Source organism: Mauremys mutica, chromosome 8 (assembly GCF_020497125.1).
Source record: "Mauremys mutica isolate MM-2020 ecotype Southern chromosome 8, ASM2049712v1, whole genome shotgun sequence".
NCBI classification, from domain to species: Eukaryota; Metazoa; Chordata; order Testudines; family Geoemydidae; genus Mauremys; species Mauremys mutica.
Window position 1 is genome coordinate 64,155,616 of NC_059079.1, and position 18,910 is coordinate 64,174,525.

General features: G+C 44.6%; 1 protein-coding gene across 2 annotated transcripts in view; it reads left to right on the forward strand.

The window, feature by feature from the left end:
- Nucleotides 1–18,349: 18,349 nt before the first annotated feature.
- PRRX1 (paired related homeobox 1) overlaps nt 18,350–18,910 on the forward strand; it is an 84,528-nt gene continuing 83,967 nt past the window's right edge. For both annotated transcript variants that reach the window (XM_045026340.1, XM_045026343.1), the window contains exon 1: nt 18,350–18,813. The gene's annotated coding sequence lies outside the window, so the exon portion shown is untranslated. The remainder of the gene's footprint in view (nt 18,814–18,910) is intronic.

The following is an 18,910-nucleotide window of genomic DNA, read 5'->3' on the forward strand; positions in this document are numbered from 1 at the left end:
TACTGTAGTGAGCAGCTAGGACTGATCTTCTCTGACCTCAGGTGTCTGAGGATACTAGGAAAGGAGAAAGGTAGCCACCCACAGCCAGTGTCAGACCCTGAACACGCTGCCCCCAGAGCTGACATGGTGGATCAAAGCCCTTGTGTGGATGACCCTCAGCACCTGTGGATCTGCTGGAATATATGGGGATTCACCAGGCTTGAGAGTGGGTTCCATGAGAGATTCCATGAGAGGGGAAAACTCTGATCTCCTTCCACCCCCATTGGAATGACTGAAGAGAACATAAGAACAACCATAGTGGGTCAGACCAATGGTACATCTAGCCCAGTATCTTGGCTTTTGACAGTAGCCAGTGCCAGATACATCAGAGGGAATGAGCAGCAGGGCGTAATTGTCGAGTGATCCATCCAACGTTGTCCAGTCCCAGCTTTGGGCAGTGAGAGATGCTAGAAACACCCAGAGCATGGGGTTGTGTCCCTCACCATCTTGGTTAATAACCATTGATAGAGCTATCTTTTGATGGACCAGAGGAGCTTCTTAAGTGACCAGAGGAGCTAGCAAACAAGGAGTCTAGAGATGGAGGGTGAGAGACAGATACACCTAATACACATTTTCTAACCTTAGGCCAATAAACATCCCTCCCCCAAAAAGAGCAAACAACCCTGCAAGAGCAAATTAGAGCATGCAGAAGTCCAGCAGCAGAGTGGGCTATCCAGCTTATTGCACTGTACGATTACCTGCCTTGTGGGCAGGTGGTGTGTGTACATTCGATGCAAGCAGCTCATGGCCCTCAGACTGCATACAGGCTCTGGAGACCAGAGTGACTGAACTGGAGGAGCTAAGGGAGACTGAGGTACACAGAGGAGACTTTCAGGGACATAGTAGAGTGGTCCCAACCCTAGTCTGACACCTCTGTGCTGTTGAATGTCTCAGGGAAGGAGACGATCAAACTGGAGTGGAGTGAAACAATTCCATAGTTGGGATCCTCCTTCCAGATGAAGTCCTGGTATCCTCTCACACTGAGGACAACTTTTGGGGAGAGAGGATTCCTGTTATTAGGAAGAGACAGGTAATAATAGTGATGGGGGATTTGATCATTAGAAATATAGATAGTTGGGTTTGTGATGACCAGGAGAACCACATGGTGAATTGCCTGCTGGGTATGAGGGTTGTGGATCTCTCAAGACATCTAGGCAGGCTTATGTGTAGTGCTGGGGAGGAACCGGTGATAGTGGTATATGAAGGTAATAGTAATATAGAGAGATCCTGGAGGCCAAATTTAGGCTGCTAGATAAGAGATTGAAGTCCAGGACCTCCATGGTATCGATCTCTGAAATGCTTCCAGTTCCACACCTAGGGCCAGTAAGGCAGGCAGAACTGCAGGTGTCTCAATGCATGGATGAGACAATGGTTTTGGGAGGAGGGATTTTGGTTTATTAGTAACTGGGGAACCTTTTGGGAAAGGAGGATCCTATACAAGAAGGATGGGCTCCACCTAAAGCAAAATGGAACCAAATTGTTGGCATGTAAAATTAAGAAGGTTGTAGAGGAGTTTTTTAAACTAAGGTCTGGGGAAAAGCCAGTACAGAGGAGTGCACAGTTCAGACAGACACATCCCTTAGGGGAGGATTTATTAAAGGAGATTCTCTATATGCTAGTAAAGAGGAGAGGATAGAAGTTGGTAAAATATAATTAGGAACTGAAAACAAACAGTCAAGCAAAAAAGATTCCCATTCAATTATATCACATGAAGTCAGAGAGCTGAATATTGACAAATTTTATAAGTGCTTGCATACACATGCAAGAAGTCTAAATAGTAAGATGGGTGAACTTGAGTGCCTGGAATTAAATGAGGATTGGGAGTATTTTTTTTCCAATGTGCACTAATTTGTGTTTATCGACACTGAATTTCATCTGCTGTTTTGTTGCTGAGTCACCCAGTTTTGCGAGATCCCTTTGTAACTCTAATTTTATGTTGTCAGCAAATTTTGCCACCTCACTGTTCACCCCCTTCTCCAGATCATTTATGTATATGTTGAGTAGTACAGATCCTTGGGAACACCACTATTTATCTCTCTGCATTGTGAAAACTGACCATTTATTCCTACCCTTTGTTTTCCTATCTTTTAACCAATTACTGATCCATGAGAGGTTCTTCCCTCTTCTCCCATGACAGCTTACTTTGCTTAAGAGCCTTTGGTGAGGTACCTTGTCAAAGCCTTTCTAAAAGTCCAAGTACACTGTATTCACTGGATCACCCTTGTCCACATGCTTGCTGACACCCTCACAGAATTCTATTAGAGTGGTGAGGCACAATTTCCATTTGCAAAAGCTGTGTTGACTCTTCCTCAACAAATCCATGTTCATCTGTGTATCTGATCATTCTGTTCTTAATATTGTTTCAACCAACTCTGTAATCTACTCTCCTCTCCCAGCGAGATTACTGTGGAGGGGGCAATCCAGCCCTCACTAATCATGAGCCTGTTCACTTTGTACATATTTGTCCCATTGAAGCGCATGGCCCAAACTCCATTAGCAGTAGATGAACCTGCCCCAACGTGACAAATCTAGAGAATAGCAGGAAATGTCTTTACTTTATTCAGCAACTTCCAGAAAACAAACAAGCAGGAGTCAAGGATTATTTTCCAGTGGCATGGAAATGTCTGAAAACACCATAGAGAACAGCTAGGCAAGCTCCTAGCTCACAGAGGGAAGCAAGCATCTTTGCCAATGCTGCACGTCTGTGAGGCTGTTAAACTCCTAATCCTGCCTCTAATATCCCACCAGTGTGAAAATTCCTAAAAAATGAATGTGTGTGTAGCCAAAAGACATTAATTAGTTGGGTCTTTTTTTGAGAGGAATTTTGATGGCATATAATATTTTATTTCACACTTTGTAATTTAAACGCTACAAAACTTACAGCTTTAGTGGAGGAACTCCAAAACCAAATAAATCTGAAAACCACTGAAGAAGTCCAATTTACTGATCACGAAGTTCTAGTATTCGCCCCCCCCGTCAATATACTTAGTTAAAATTTATATCTGCTGCAATGTTTATGCATCTTAAGCTTTGTTTATTTAAAGGATATGTAAATTGCAAGACCAATTTTAATGAGACATGTTGAAATCTGTAAGGCACAGTGCAACATTTGTTCTAATGAGCACTAAATCTCTTCTCTTCACCTCTTCTGAGTTAAAAACAGTCATGTTGGTGAGGAAGGGGCATGTGTATATATAATATATTATAACAGGGAAAGCATTGCATCTGATTCTTTATTGCCCTACAGTCATCATTTACATCAGTGGAAACTCTTACATTGCATTCTAGGATTTGAGCCTCCTATAATAACCACTAATTGATTTTATCCATGCATCAGCCCTGTGAAATAGGGAGGGAAACTGAGGCAAAGAGCTAAACAGAAAAATGTTCAAATGTCCAAATGGTTTAGAAACCTCCATTTTCAAAAGTGACTTAGAGACTTAGGAGCCTGATTCCATTGGCTTTCAATGGAACTTAGGTTCCTATGGCCCAGATCCTCAAAGGTATTTATGATCTAAATACCTTTAAAAACCTGGCCCTAAATTTCATGGAAAGCCAATGGAATTCAGGCTCCTAAGTCTCTAAGTCACTTTTGAAAGCAGTATGCAGCTTCCTAAATCACTTACCGAAATGACTGTCACCAACATATAGGTAAGGAAATGTATTATTCCCCCCCTTTTTTTTGAAAATGTTCTCTTTTATCTACGTTTCTCCAGTTTCATTTGTAAACCATCAAATTTTCAGTTTAAAAAAACTCAGTTGCCAAAAGCTGAGCACAAATTGGTTTCAATTTTTTTTTTTAAATATTTGGGGTTTTTGTCAATGAAAAGGGAAATTGTCTTCCACAAATGATCAAAAAGCCTTTTCTGGCAGAATATTCATCAGAGTTTCTCCTGAACATTTTCAGCCACCTCTGCTCAGACCCCTTAGCCCGGCCATATCAGTTTGGAAACATGTGCTAAGTTTTCAGATCAGATATCCTAGATTTTTCCCCACCCCCCTTCCTCAACACACGAAACCATTTCTCTTCCCTATAATTTCCAGGTATAAAAATTCCTTGCAGAGTAAAATGAATTCTTTGGGGGCGTGGGGCACGATGGAGTCTGTTGCAATGAGAATATTTGCTTTAGAATGAAAGGCACTTGGAGAGAGGGAGTGAAATGGGACCTGGAAGTGCCTGATCAAGGAACTAAAAGGGGGGCTTGACTGAAAGGGGGAGCTGAATAATAAAGCACAGATTTACTCTAACAAACTCCAGCACTCGGCAGATTTTTTTTAGACATATGGAAATCTAGTTAGAAAGAAAATTGCTTGCAGCAGCTAATAAAGGCCTAATCCAAACCTCATTGGAGTCAATGGAAAGACTCCTGTTGATTTCAGTGGGCTTTGGATTAGGCCCATATAGGAACCCAGGTGCCCATTCAGCAAAGCACTCAGACATGTGCTGAATCAGGGATCCCTTACTCACTCCAGTCAATGAGATTTCACTGCTGCCTGAGGAAAGGCAACTCAAGCAATTAAAGGGGTAGAAGCTCTGACTCACTGCAGCCATGACTAGCAATAAAGCCCCAGATCCTCAAAGGTCTTTAGGCACCTCCTAGTGCCTGGTTTTGCTGGAAGTTGAGGTTCTGAGCTCATGGGCCTGATTCAACACCTATGGGCACATGGATCACCCCAGAGCAATGCTGCCCTCTCTCCTCCTTCCATCCCTGTCACACTCCCTCACTCCTATCCATATGGAAACCGTCTCACTCGAGAACGTGGCAGAGAAGAGAATTTGGCTGTGGTGCGATGTAGCTGTATGGACCTCTGCATTTTACTTCCAATTGATTGTCTGCAAATCAGATAACTAACACTTCAGCTTTGAACTGCTGGCTATGTTAAATGAAAATGTTATCTGGGTGCATCTGGGCCTTAGCTCGGAGTCAAACGCAGCTTCAATCACGTCAGCATGCCAAGTGTATTCCCCAAGAAAAGCCTGAAAGAATGACTGCCTGTGTTCTGACAGCCAGAGGCTTTATTTATTGCTGGCTGTAATTCTTCGACTTTGTTGTGTAATTGAATGTATTGGACGTGCTTATCTGGTGATCAGCCCCCTTAGTCTGTTACTTCGGCACAAACGCTCTGCTAATGTTGAATTGATACTCAGGCAATTGGGGGTCATGGGGAATCTAGCAGGGATATTTTCAGCAAGGGAAAGAAATAAGTTCTTTGGGAGTGTCCCATCCTGCCCTGCTCTATGGAGGCCCTACTCCCATTGACTCAGCAATAGAGCTGAGTCAATAACTTGATTTTCAGTTTGGTGCCAGGTTTTGGGGCAAAAAATGCTCAGGTTTGGGTGGAACCGAATCTGAAAATTTTGGATGATTCAGAAAAATCCATTTTGAGTCTGTTCTAGAGCAGGGATCTGAACCAAGGTCTCCTACATTACAGGTGAGTGCCCTGCTCTCTGGGCTAAAAGTTACAGCACAGTAGAGGGGTGGGGCAAGGAATGTACGGTAACTCTCTCCCTTCTCTTTTGTGACTGGCTGAAACTATTCATGTCAAATTTGAAAATAGTCTCAGGTAGACTGAATCTTCATTTTTCATGGAATAAACTATTTGTCCAGAAAATTTCACCCAGCTCTACTCAGGAAGCAGTAAGGAAGCTACCTAGTCATTTTCATCCCAACATTTCCTACCTCATCCCATCCATATCTACAATCCCTTCCTCTTTATTGTTGCAAATGGGTTACATCAGAAATAACTCCCTTTTGGATCCAGGATTCTTTATCCCACAGTATTTTAACTGCATCTTTTTTGCATCCAGGTTTCAGGAGGTTAAAGCAAAGGATGCAGGAATGGAGAATTACTGTAACTTTCAGGGAATGCTGATTTAGCTGGAGTTTGCATGAAAGAAAAATCTACCAGCAAAACACAAACTATGAGAGACTCTTTTTTAATCTGTGTCACAGGAGAAAGGTTAATACTAGGGCTGTCAATTAATCACAGTTAACTCAAGCAATTAACTTGAAATGAATTAACACAATTAAAAAATTAATCGTAATTAATCGCAGTTTTAATCTCACTGTTAAACAATAATGGAATTTCAATTGAAATTTATTATAACTATTTTTGGATGTTTTTTCTACATGGTTTTTCTCCCAGAATAATAGCATGTCTTCTGGAAGGGTGGTCAAAGCATGAAGTGGCATACAAATGTTTAGCATATCTGGCACGTTGGTACCTTGCAACGCCAGCTACAACAGTGCCGTGTGAATGCCTGTTCTCACTTTCAGGTGACATTGTAAATAAGAAGTGGGCAGCATTATCTCCCATAAATGTAAACAAACTTCTTCTCTTAGCGATTGGCTGAACAAGAAGTAGGACTGCGTGGACTTGTAGGCTCTAAAGTTTTACATTGTTTGGTTTATTTTTGAGTGCAGTTATGTTAAAAAAAAAAAAAAAATTCTACATTTGCAAGTTGACTTTCAAAACAGAGATTTCACTATAGTACTTGTATAAGGTAAATTGAAAAATACTATTTATTTTTTACAGAGCAAATATTTGTACTAAAAAATAATATAAAATGAGCACTGTACACTTTGTATTCTGTGTTGTAATTAAAATCAAAATATTTGAAAATGTAAAAGACATCCAAAATATTTAAATAAATGGTATTCTATTATTGTTTTAAGTGTGATTAAAATTGAAATTAATTTTTATCTTGCAATTAATTGCTATTAATGTTTTTAATCGTTTGATAGTCCAGTATTAACCTAATATACACAGAAATGACAGAATTTCATTTGACAGTGGGGGAAACTGATATTTGTACCTTGTTGGGAAATAATCACAGATGTGGAGAAAGGGGGTGATAGGACACTGGACTGGGAGTCAGGAGTCCTGGGGTTTGTTCCCAGCTCTGCCGCTGACCTGCTGGTTGACCTTGGGCAAGTCACTTTCCCCTATATTTCCCTTCCCACCCTTTGTCTGTCTTGCCGATTTAGACAGTAGGCTCTTTGAGGCAGGGCCTGTTTTTCACTGTGTGTGTATACAGCACCTAGCACAACATGGTCCCCCAAACTTGGTTGGGATCTCTAGATGCTACTGGAATAACAATGTAGCTGTAATCATCTATTCCTACCTTTCAATTTTTCTTTTCCTCGACCTCTCTGTAAAGTTTGAAGTTTTTCCCTGGCCAAAGTCTGGACAACCAATGTGTTCATTACAATGGAATTAAATTATCCACTTTAGAAATAAAGCGGTGTGGTTTTATCCTCATTACAAAAACAAACAAGGCTGATATTTATTACACTACAAGGCTATTCAGCAAGGGTTGGTTTGGACCCCTAATAAATTACTGAACAAACTTTGCAGCCATAGTCCTAAAGATGGGTTAGATTTCTGAGAGCCTGGGATACATTATTTGTTTCCTGTTTTATTATTTGAAAGATGAACCCACAGCATTGGGCGTTGTTAACGTTGTCCGTCCCACTTTAACATGAATTCACACCATGCACATTCATCCAGGTCTGAAGCAGTTAACAGTTTCTAATTAAAAACATACCTAATTATTAGTTTGAAAAATGTGGGATGGATTTTCACCCTTTCCACTCTGAGACTGGTATTTAGTTGTCTTTGCATCTCATTCGAGCTGCTTCAAAAAAATGTGGCAAGTACTACTTTTTTTTAAACCAAATTCAGTTCCAGGTCTGCCAAATGCTAGCAATCTAAGATTCTGATCCACAACGTTTCATGCATGTACTTCTGAACTTGAAACGTGGGTGTAAAGTTGAGCATATTCATAAGTCTTTGCAGAATTGGGACCTAAAATCTAAGTATGCATTCGGCTCTGAGCCAACAAAGCACTTAAGCACGTGCTTAACATTAAGCACGCGCTAAAGTGTTTTCCTGGATTAGGGCCTTGGTATTTAAATATTTGCTTTTAAAAGAGCTCTAAATGCACTGAAAAGTTTTTGGTTTTGTTTTTTTCCTTTTCAATTCATTAATAGCTTGCAAATGATATCATTCATTTGCAAGGTCCAAATGAGCATTTAAAAGAGATTAATTAAATTAGATGCTATTTAATGGCCACTTACACCGGAGATTTATGGAGAAGCATAAACTCGCTTTCTGTGAGTGAAAGCTGAGCTTTTAAGAGTTACCTTCCTCTGTTCCCCCACCCCCTTGCAATATAATACCCCCAAATATTTGTAAGTTGTGACTAAACTCTGAGGGCTTAGTCCTCGCTTGGAAAAAGGAAAAAAAGCACTGGTGCCAATTTGTCTGCCCAGGCTCTGATTATGGGATGCATTTTTTGTCGGCGAGAGGGGTTTGGTGGGAAGGTTTCTTCCTTCAGGGTTAGCGATATCTGATATCCAGTCTGAAAGCCACTACAGGGCCAAACTTTCATCTCCAATTGCAAAGAGCGGGGAGAAAAAATGTATGTGGACAAAAATTCTTGGCTAAATTTGCAGTTGGTCTGTAATTCCTGCTGAGCAATTACAGCTCTTTTAGCATTTCTGATTGTAAAGAACACTGATTTCTTTAAATATATAGATCACTTGAAGCGGGGGTTTAAATGCGCTTATTTATTTATTTGGTTTCCCTCCCCACTACTCCTGTCTCCTGTCTCAGAGTGCTATCCAGTGACCCCTGGTGCTGATGAAAGTTTCTGGATGACCCCTGAGTGCTTTTGCAATGCTGGCTGGTAATAAAAACTGTTTAAACTGCTGGCTTATCCAAACTCTGGTTTCTGCTGCAGAAAGCTTCCAAGTCAGTTTCAGGTCTCAGCCAAAGGGAATACGCAGAGCAGCTGGAGTGAAACGGGAACGGGATTAATTCTGCTCCCTCTTCTCACACCCAGTGCCATTGATTTCAGGGAGACTCCTTGTGGAGTCGGGTCTGACTCAGCGCAAGTGAGGCTGGCAGAATCAGGTGCTCAATGCTCACCTACATCAGAAATATAAAGTAAGGGTGGGAATTTGCCTCCCTTGTTCAGGCTGAGTAGTAACTTACCACATATGTCACCCTAGTGAAGTCCATAGTAAGGTTCCGCCCAATGAGAGTTAGAATTAGGCCTCCTGGTGTAATCTGGATACTGGAGCCCCTTCGGTTGTACTTATACACTCATCTTGTATTCTGCCCCAAGTCTCTGATGCTCTCTGCCAGCTGACTATACTACCAATGACAAATCAAGAGACCCATCATCTCAGGCCAAGATAGGTGCTCAGCTTGCACTGATCCACACTCCAGCAGCTAGACAGTGGCCAATAGGGAGGCCATGCTTATGTCCCCTCTACAGCTTGTTGTCATAAAGAAGCAGATTTTCTGTTTTGGCACTTCCTTGTTTCGGGTTTCATCCAACTCCCATTGAAGACAATGGGTGTTGGGCCCACTATAGTAACCACTCCCAACTTGTGCTCCTTTGTTTTAGCAGTGTTTGTGTGCCTTCCCCTCCTCCCCCAGGCATTTCTTAGCGCTGAATGGGACAACAAGTCCTCAAGATTTGGGCTCTTTCATACAGAGATCCCATCACAGTTCTTTTCCAATGGACAGATCAGCTTGTGTTGAGGCTTTAAGGTGCGTGTGTGTGCATATTGGCATAGATAGACTGTTTCCCCTTTCCCCCCTGCCCAGCTCTGCTGCTTTGCATCAAGTGTGTCTTATACCTGACTAAAAGCCCTTTTGTTGAAACCCCTAGGAAACAATCCATTATGCTCTCCCGCCTTAATTTTGGGCGGAAGAGTCAAGTGTGTGTGTGTGGGGGGGGTATTTTATTTTAACATTGCTTTAATGCAGGTGTAAGATCCTTGGAGACTAAAGCCCTTTGGATAGCCACGAAACAGACATAACACAGATAGCAGCAAATCCCCCCATGTCAACATGCCCACAGTTCTGAACCACAGCAACCACTCTTAGAGAGCACACAAGCCAGAAGACTTCTTCAGCAGAAGATAATACCTCCCAGGAGGCACTCAGCACCTGGCAGAGTCAGTCTCTTACAGGGATGATTCCAAATGCATTTAATTGTTGGCTGCACCATTGAGGTTGCTGAAGAAGCTGCTAGCTAGCTGTCTCCTGTAATGGCAGCTTTCTTGCTGGAGGCTGGGCTGAGACCACCCAGACACACTTCACACACAGTGTCACCATCTCTTGTGATTTTTGATGATTGGTGAGGAGAAGAGTATTAAAGTTCCAGCTCCTGGAGCCCTGTGATTATGTGAGAATCTCAGCTGACATTTTTTAAAGTATTTTTCTAGCCCTTGGAAAGCAATGGGGATTGAAGATCTCACTCAGAAGGCACTGAGTTCCTCAAAGAGTTAAGACCTAAGAGTACAGACCAGTAATATGATTTTTGTTAAGTAGGGGGAGGAACAGAAGAATTTTACAGCCTTTTAAACAACAGGATACCATGGCCATGAAGAGTGATCTGCTGCCTCATCCTGGCACTTTCTGCAGGCAGCATTGTCTAGTGGATCGGGCCCTACACAGGGAATACAAAGACCTGGGTTCTAGCCCTGGTTTTCCCTTGGGAAAATGTGACTTTGGGCAAGCCAATTTCTGGCTGGTTCCTCTTCCACCTATTATCTATATAGATTGTAAACTCTTTGGGACAAGGACTGTCTCTCACTATGTCTGTATAACCCATAGCACAACTGGGTCCTGCTCTCCTCTGGGGTCTGGAGGTGCTACTGTAATAACAGGGCAGGAGAAAGTGGGAAGTTTCCCCTACCACTGTCTGAGCTGTGCTGCTTCTTGTCTAGCTGTAAGAGGATCTTCAAGTGACATCGCTAATGCCGAGGTTGTCAAACATCACCTTCTGTCTTTCACAGTCATAACAGACATGTAAAACTTCTGCTTTCCTTGGGATACCAGACCATCTGGTGGTGATTCCAGTGTAACTAGCTCTTTCTTCCTCTTCCTAGTTTACCTGTGATCTTGATGGATAGTATGAGTGCTGGAATTGAGTGGCTCTTTGATTGACGAGTTGTGTGTCCATACTAAGATGTTTAATCTTTTACCTAGGGCAGGGGTGGGCAAACTTTTTGGCCCGAGGGCCACATCTGGATGGGGAAATTGCATGCAGAGCCATGAATATAGGGCTGGGACAGGGGGTTGGGGTGCAGGAGGGGTGTGGGGTGTGGCAGAGTCTCAGGGCAGGGGGTTGGGGTGCGGAGTGCAGGAGGTGTTCAGGGTGCAGGCTCCAGCCTGGTGCATCTTACCTTGAGCGGCTCCGGGGTGGCAGCGGTGTGCTGCAGGGCTAAGGCAGGCTCCGTGCACTGCCCTCGCCTGAAGGCACCACCCCCTGCAGCTCCCATTGGCCGCGGTTCCCAATTTCTGGCCAATCAGAGCTGTGGGGGATGGTGCCTGCAGGTGAGGGCAGCACGCAGAGCCCTCTGCCACCCCCATTCCCCCAGAGGCTGCAGGGATCCTGCCTTAGCCCCACCGCACCATGGGGGTGGCAATCCCGCAGGCCAGATCCAAAGCCCTGCCGCAGTTTGACCACCCCTGACCTAGGGTCTCAGGTAGTTGTGCTCCTTTAAAATTCATCCTCATCATTTGTAGTTTTTGGCTAACAGATCATTTTTAACATTCTTCTAGAACACAAAACTTGAACACTCTGAGTCATCTCTATTCCTTTGTAAGTGTCCTGCTCTCACATCCATACAGGAGGGTTGATCACTTCACCAATCTAGTGTAGCTGCATGCTTTTAATTTTCTGGGACAACCCAGAAGTCTTTTAACGTTGTCAAATACACTTTTTTATAAGCTGTATCCTTCACTTAATTTCTTTGTTGCATCTTCTGGCTGATGTTACTAGACTCCCTAAGTAGGGGAAACTATTCATTTATTGCAGCACTTGACCCTCCAGGTATAGATGTGGCCTACCTTGTGCATTGCTCTGTTTTCTTATTACACTACTTTTGTCTTTGTAACATTGATCATTATTCTGTATTTCTTGCTGCCATTGTTCACACCAGCAAGTATGTTCTGAAGCTCTTCCCTAGTTGAAGCGCTGCCAACCAGGTTGTCATCGTATCTGACTCCGGACAGGACAACGATTATTTCTGAATTTGTGTAACTTTTTGTATTCCTCTTTTCTATCTTTGCATTCTTGTCTTTATTTATTAGGGTTATACTTTTGTTAGTCATCCAGGGTTGCTTAACATCACATCCTTTCTCTCCTAGTACCAACATAGTGGCTATCCGACTCCTGTCTTAAACTTTTTCCGGTTTTCTTCTACAGTGTCTTCATTGTAGTCATATGAGACATCCAGGTGTGGTTGACTTTTGAAGCGTGTTCCATGCATGAGTCTATCCAAATCAACCTGTAGTCTTTTGTATCATTTAGGTAGCTTTTGAAGCATCAGTCTCAGATTCACAGCAAGCAGATTGAGATCACTAGTGCAGTCTGCCAGTGGAAATGTTCTAGTATCTAAAACTGCACTGTGGAAATCTCTTTTGGATATTAAAACACAATCTATTAAGAGGATAAGAGTCTCAAAAGACATCAGTCTCAGGCCTGTTAATCCAGTACCTTTCACCAACATTAAATCTGTTTTTAAATAGAGTTTTTAAAAAGGGATTTAACTTGGAAAAGGAAAGGGAAAAAAAGTTTCCCTCCCCTGTTCCAATACAGGAATAATTACAGTAAAACAGGACTACTGTGCCATTATTGTACAATATTTATGGCAATCAGCTCAAGAGAGGGATGATAATCTTCAATGATAGTCTAGGATCTGGCCTGGGACTTGAGATCTGTGTTCATTTCCTGGCTCTGCCAAAGACTCCCGAGGCCCTGATCCAGTGAAGCATGTAAGCATGTGCTTACATTTAAGCACCTGAGTAGTTCCATTGACATAAGTGCTTTGCTAGAAAAGGGCCGACTGACTACAGGCTCAACTGCATCTTTTAACATGTGGCAAGTCCCATTGACATTGGCAAAATTACACAAAGGCTCCGGGATCACACCCAGGAACAACAACAAAAAAGGGGGACACAAACACAGAGAACCACAAAACCCAGGCAGCCTTCCTAGGATTGCATGGCCGTAAACTTCTGCCCAGACTCTGGTGCACTGAATTCAAACTGTATGATTGTGATTTGGTTCAGTGTCTTTTTCATTTTTGCATTTGTTAGTCTCCAAAGCTCTCTGTATTTGCTATCCTGCCTGCCCGACCCACAAAGCTAGGGACTTTGAAAGTCATTTAGCTACAGTCTGCAGTAACTTAAAAATCTTTCCCAACCAAGTGTAAGCCACAGTCTCCTAGAAGCACATATTTAAACAATAAGAAGAGTCAGCAGTGCATTTCTGAGTGATTATAATACACCTCAGGTAGTGTCATAAAACAGGAGGGCTCATTTTTACTACTTGACAAGTGCACTGCCTGGAGTGTATCTTATTGCTGGTTTGAAATGGAATTTATATCTATAAAAATACAGGAATTAGACCAGTCAATGGGCATTATAGACACGGCTATGACATCACCAATGACCAATCAGAAGGCTCCAATTCTGTGTTCCAAAATCAAGGCAGGGTATATTGTTATCCTTCTGACCTCATCTTCTGCAATAATATATCACTTTTCTTCCTTTTCATTAAGATCACACTGTCAAATAATGCGCTATAAAAACTGTAATTTATAAAGTGAAATCTAGGCCTTATGTTTTAAGCAGGGTATGCCATGAGGGTGACTAGATATATCATTTCTTTCCACTAGGTATTGATGGACTCAAATTCACTGTGGGGGAGGAGGATAGGGGAGTCAGGAGCGAATTGCAGTAGCCAGTGGCAGTGTTCCCTCTAATTTTACCCACCTATGTGCGGAACGAATTTTGTTATGTGCACCAATATGGAGGTGACGTGTGACACCTCACCTTCATATTGGTGCACATAACAAAATTCATGTTGTGGGGGTGAGGCCGAGGGGTTTGGAGTGCGGGAGGGGGATCAGGGCTGGGGCAGAGGGTTGGAATGCAGGGGGTGAGGGCTCTAGCTAGGGGTGCAGGCTCTGGGGTGGGACTGGGGATGAGGCGTTTGGGGTGTGGGAGGGGGCTTTGGAGGGGAGAGAGGACTCTCCCCAGCTCTCTCTCCCCGCAGCGGCACCTGGGTCCGGGCTGGTCACTCCAGCCACGCCTGGGTCTGGGCTGGGCTGCTCCACCTGAGTCTGGGCCGGGCACCCCAGCCATGGCAGGTTGGGGGGCCGGTCTAGGCTGGGGAAGGGGTGGCAGATCCCCAGGCAGATTCCCTGAGCACCTGTGAGGTGCTAAATAGGCTGCTGTGCAGCCGCACAGCTTACAGGCAACTTAAGTCAGTGGTACTAGTAAAAATATGAGCCAGGCCACTATTCACTGGTGACAACTGAGAGGGGACAGGCAAAATTGACTGCAGATTAGCCCTACAGTATCTGACTCCAGGCAGGACAACAATTATCTCTGGGACCCTGTGTCTCTGCCGTGTGACACCAGGGTGGGTGGAATCTTGTGCTGCTTGCATCAAAGCCACTGGGAGTCAAGAGTGGGCAAGGATTGCAGGACATCTTTTAAGATATAGGCCCAAATGAGTGAGAGGATGTACTAATCCAGGTGCTTAGTCTTTGCTGAAGGATTCTTTTATATCCAGGAACAGTATAGGTCTTGGGAAAGATTGTGGGAGATGGATAGCACCAAGAAAGAGGAAGGACCTGCACTTTGCAAGGCCAGCAGATGCTGATCTAATGGTGCATGAAGGCATTAGCCAAAGGACCAGAAAAGCAGTCTGGGAAATATGAACAGAGGAGAAGTGGACCTCCAGAGAAGAATGACTGAAAAGTCCAGGACTGGAGGAAGGGTTTTAGGCAGAGCTGGATTTTTACAACTCAGGAGTGGTGGGAATGAGGGGTGAGTTGGACAGTGAGCTGTCCCCCGCCCCGCTCAACTGACAGAGGCAGCTCCTGTCCCATGGGGCTGGGCTCGGCTCCTCACTCTGGGCATTGTGACCTGCCAAACAGGGTCACGGAGTCATCCAGGTTTGGCCCAGCCACCTCTCCATCCTGACCAAATTTGAATGTTGTTGTGATATGGTCCATGGGGTCACCACCATGACCCTTCGTACCATGTGGCAATGACCAGGCACAGCTCCGTGAGACAGGAACTTCCACTGCCTGGTACTTGCAGCACAGGGAGTCCGGCCCATGAGAAAATTGGTGTCCTACACCTCCTTTGGTCAATTGCATTTGAAAAGCCCACCCACACAACACATGCAGCCAAAGCCCTGCTCCTGGTTTTAGGTGTTTTCTGGGCGAGATGGCAGCTGAACACAAGGAGGGGAATCACGTGTTCAGCTTGAAGCAGGCTAGTGATAAGTCAGTAAGTGCTGAAATCACAGGTTCACGACCAGGCAAGTGTTGAAATAACCTGTTATTTCAGCATTTGCGGTGTCATTGTTCAATTACACCATATAAATCCTGTTATGTTCTCCATACTGCCGGGGAGCACACGGGGCAGGAGAGTCTTGGATTAAAGCTTAGGAGTCGAGAGCTGGGTTCTGTTCCCACCTCTGCTATTTGCTCATTCGTTTACTGAAGGCAAGACAGGTCACTGCCCTCTGCCTCAGTTTCCCCCACCTATATGGCCCACGGGGCTTGTGTCAATTGTGCCTGGCCAGCGGCTTTATTCTGATGTATTATGGCAGAATTCGATTTTAATGTTTATGAGAATATTGATTATTTTAAGCATGTTTTTCAATTTGTATCTATTCAAATGTTCACACTTATGTGGAATTATGGATTTTAAACATGTATTCTTTTTATCTATTTAAATTTTCAGTTGCCGGAAATTAGGGGGAGGGGCCAGATAGTGGAAGAGTCAATTATTTAATAACAGTGGATGTTGAGATTCAAAATGTTAAAGATTTCTTACTACAATAAAATATATTCCCTCCCGCACCTTGTCTCTCTAATATCCTGGGACCAACATAGTTACAACCACACCGCAAACAAAATGCAAATGAAACAGGCAGGTTAAGCTACTCGGGTTTGTTTAGCCTTGACTCAAAACAACAGAAATGGCTAAAGTTTAGGGAGAGGAAAGAAATCAGGCTCATTTTTGAGCGGTCCAGATTACATATGTAATTAGGTTTGTGGGCTGAGACTATAAAGTTACCGCCGTATATTCATTCCCCTCAATCCACAGCAGCCAACCAGAGAGATAAAGAGAGATGAAATTTGCTTGTCTGGTCCAACGACAGTTTGTAGCCCTTGGCAAGCTTTGAAGCATCCCCCGGGCAGGGCTGGGGTATAGAAGAAATGTGGGGATGTGGGGGTGGCAGGCAGGATGTGGGGGTGGAATAGACCTAGCTTATAGGCAGCAAACGAATTGGCTTCCACGTTGTGATGCATGCACAGAGAAACAAGCCAAAGCCAAAATAACTACGCTGCCGAGGGTTTGAGAGTTACTTTCGTGAACTGGAGCGGAAGACAGGTGAAAAGAATGGGATGCCTAAATAGCTCCTTTGCACGCTTATTAGTTCGGGAGGGTGCTGTTTTCCATCAATTTACTTCTATCTTTGTACACTTCTTTGGAAAGTTTTGAGAGAGAACATTCCTTTCACATCTCCAAAGTTGTTTTGTGGAATTTAATGTTTCCATTTATAAAGGCTTCATTTTTGTTTCTCTTGCTCAGACAGATTTGAAAAGCTTAATCTCTAGTCAGTTAAACGCGAAGGAAAAATAATCAGGCGTGTAGGTTACATTTAAAGAAAAAAAAACGGTGGGTACTGTTGCAGTGCAAATATTAAATTTATATGAATTAATACACGGTGTTTATCCCGTTGAATAGGGTTTTGGTGTAGAACGCTGGACAAAGTTCTTAATAGCTTATTGCAATATGGGCAGAAAATCCCGAATAAAAAACAACCTTGACATTGATTGTATGTACATTTAATTATTGCATGTACCTGTGCCATGGTACTAACATGTCAACATGTTACATAGCTACATTTACTTGTATTATCAGCTGCTTTGGTGAAAACACGTAAAATAACATTCAATAAATGTACTTTAATGAGGTAGGTTTGCGTGTTACCTATACAACGTACACCAAGATTAAATCTATACCTCTTGTATATTATGGTATCAACATACAAACATTTTAACTCACTAAGTTACGTCAAGTTTATTGCATACATGCGGTCATACATGTTAACATAGCAACATCTACACGTATGTATGCTACATGTTACAGATACACAATATACCATATACGTCTATGGGGCGATGTAAAACGTTTTGCATGTTCTTACCAAGATAAACATACATTTGACATAGCACCGTGCACATTTATTTTGCAGGCTGGGGCTCATGGTAGCAACGTACAAACATTTGACCCCGCTACGTGTCCACGCCCGGCAGAGGTAGCTTAGGGAAACCTTTGCTCGTTCTCCCCACGCCAGCCCAACTGTCCTATCTGGCTGGCCCGCTGAGATGTCCCAGCGGCGGGGCTCGGGCCGACGTGGCACGTGCGTAAGGCTGTGCATTGCCCACGGCGCTGCAGGAACCCCCGCTCCTGCCTACTGGGGGGCGCTCAGCAGCCGCGGGGAGCAGGGGATGTTCAGTTTCCCTTCCAGCTACGCTTGGGCTGGAAGTGGTCTCGAGCTGAGGGCTGAGCGGAAGGGGGTGATGGCCCCTTAGGAGAAGAGATCGCAGCAGCTCCCCCATCTTCAGCCACCCCCAGGCCGCAGCAGGCACTAGGGCCTCTCCCTGGGACCCAGCCGGTTCGGTGCGTTCAGCTCGCAGCGGCCCGCTCTCCTGGAGCAGCGATCACCGGGGGGATCGTTCCTGCCACCACCCGCCCCGATTTCAGCTCCCGTTCACACCGCTTAACTCCAACAGTGCGCACAGCTAAAACGGATCTTCCCTCCTTCCCACAGACGCCCACTCTCCTTCTCTCCATCCCTCTTGGGCAGCTGGGGTGAATTGCCACTGTGAAACGCCAGGGGCCTGTGCCTAATACCCATTGATCCCCAGCTGAGGCTTTGGCCGCTAGTATCTGCAGGGCTTGATTTGGTACACATGAAATGAGCTAATTTCTTGTCTCTCCCCTCTGGCCTGTGTGCAATTCCACCCCCCCCCCTCTTCGTCCTTCCTCTCCTAGATTAGGTGTGTACCTGATAGAGATCCATCGCCTAGATTTTTCTTTCCTTTTATTTACCACCCTCTCTAATCACAAGCTGGGGAAACCTGGGGCTGATTTGGGTGTCTCCAGCCCTGTTCGTTTTAAAGGACGGGCCGGGACAGCGGGCTCTCCCCCGACTGGTTGTTTGTTGCTAAGAGCTGGGTTAAATAAATCCAACTCGCCTAGGCAGCTGTTTGAGGGCTTAATGAAGATTTCGGAGGATCGTCTTGTTCCTCTCCCGCGTGGGGGAATTTAATTCCGCGGCGGGGCATGAAAATCGCCCCCATTTCCGCTCACGTTATGCTGGCTGTGGGGAGCGGGTCACCTGGTGCTGGTTCTGAGCCCCGGAGGTCTTACAGGCCGCAGCCCGGTCCCTGCGCGGAGCTGGGTGCGGTTTATAGTCCCCTGTAAATACAGATAGGAGCGAGCCCTGGGGCTGGGCGCGGGGACTGGACACGCCATCACTCAGATCCGACTGCAAACCAGCTCTCCTCCCGCATCCTTCCCATCTGGGGCACTGCGGGCGGGGCTGACCCTGCAGGTCTGGCGGAGGATCGCAGAATGGAGCCCAGAGCTCGGTGTCCCGGCCCTGTGCATCTGCTCTGGTCACAGGTTGGCTGCCGGCCCTAGGCAGGGGTGAGCTCCTCCGGGCATGGGGGTGGAGGCGACAATAATTCATCCCGAAGGCACCCGGCGCGGAGAAGCTCCAGTGTCCTCTTCCCCTCCCCCCCTC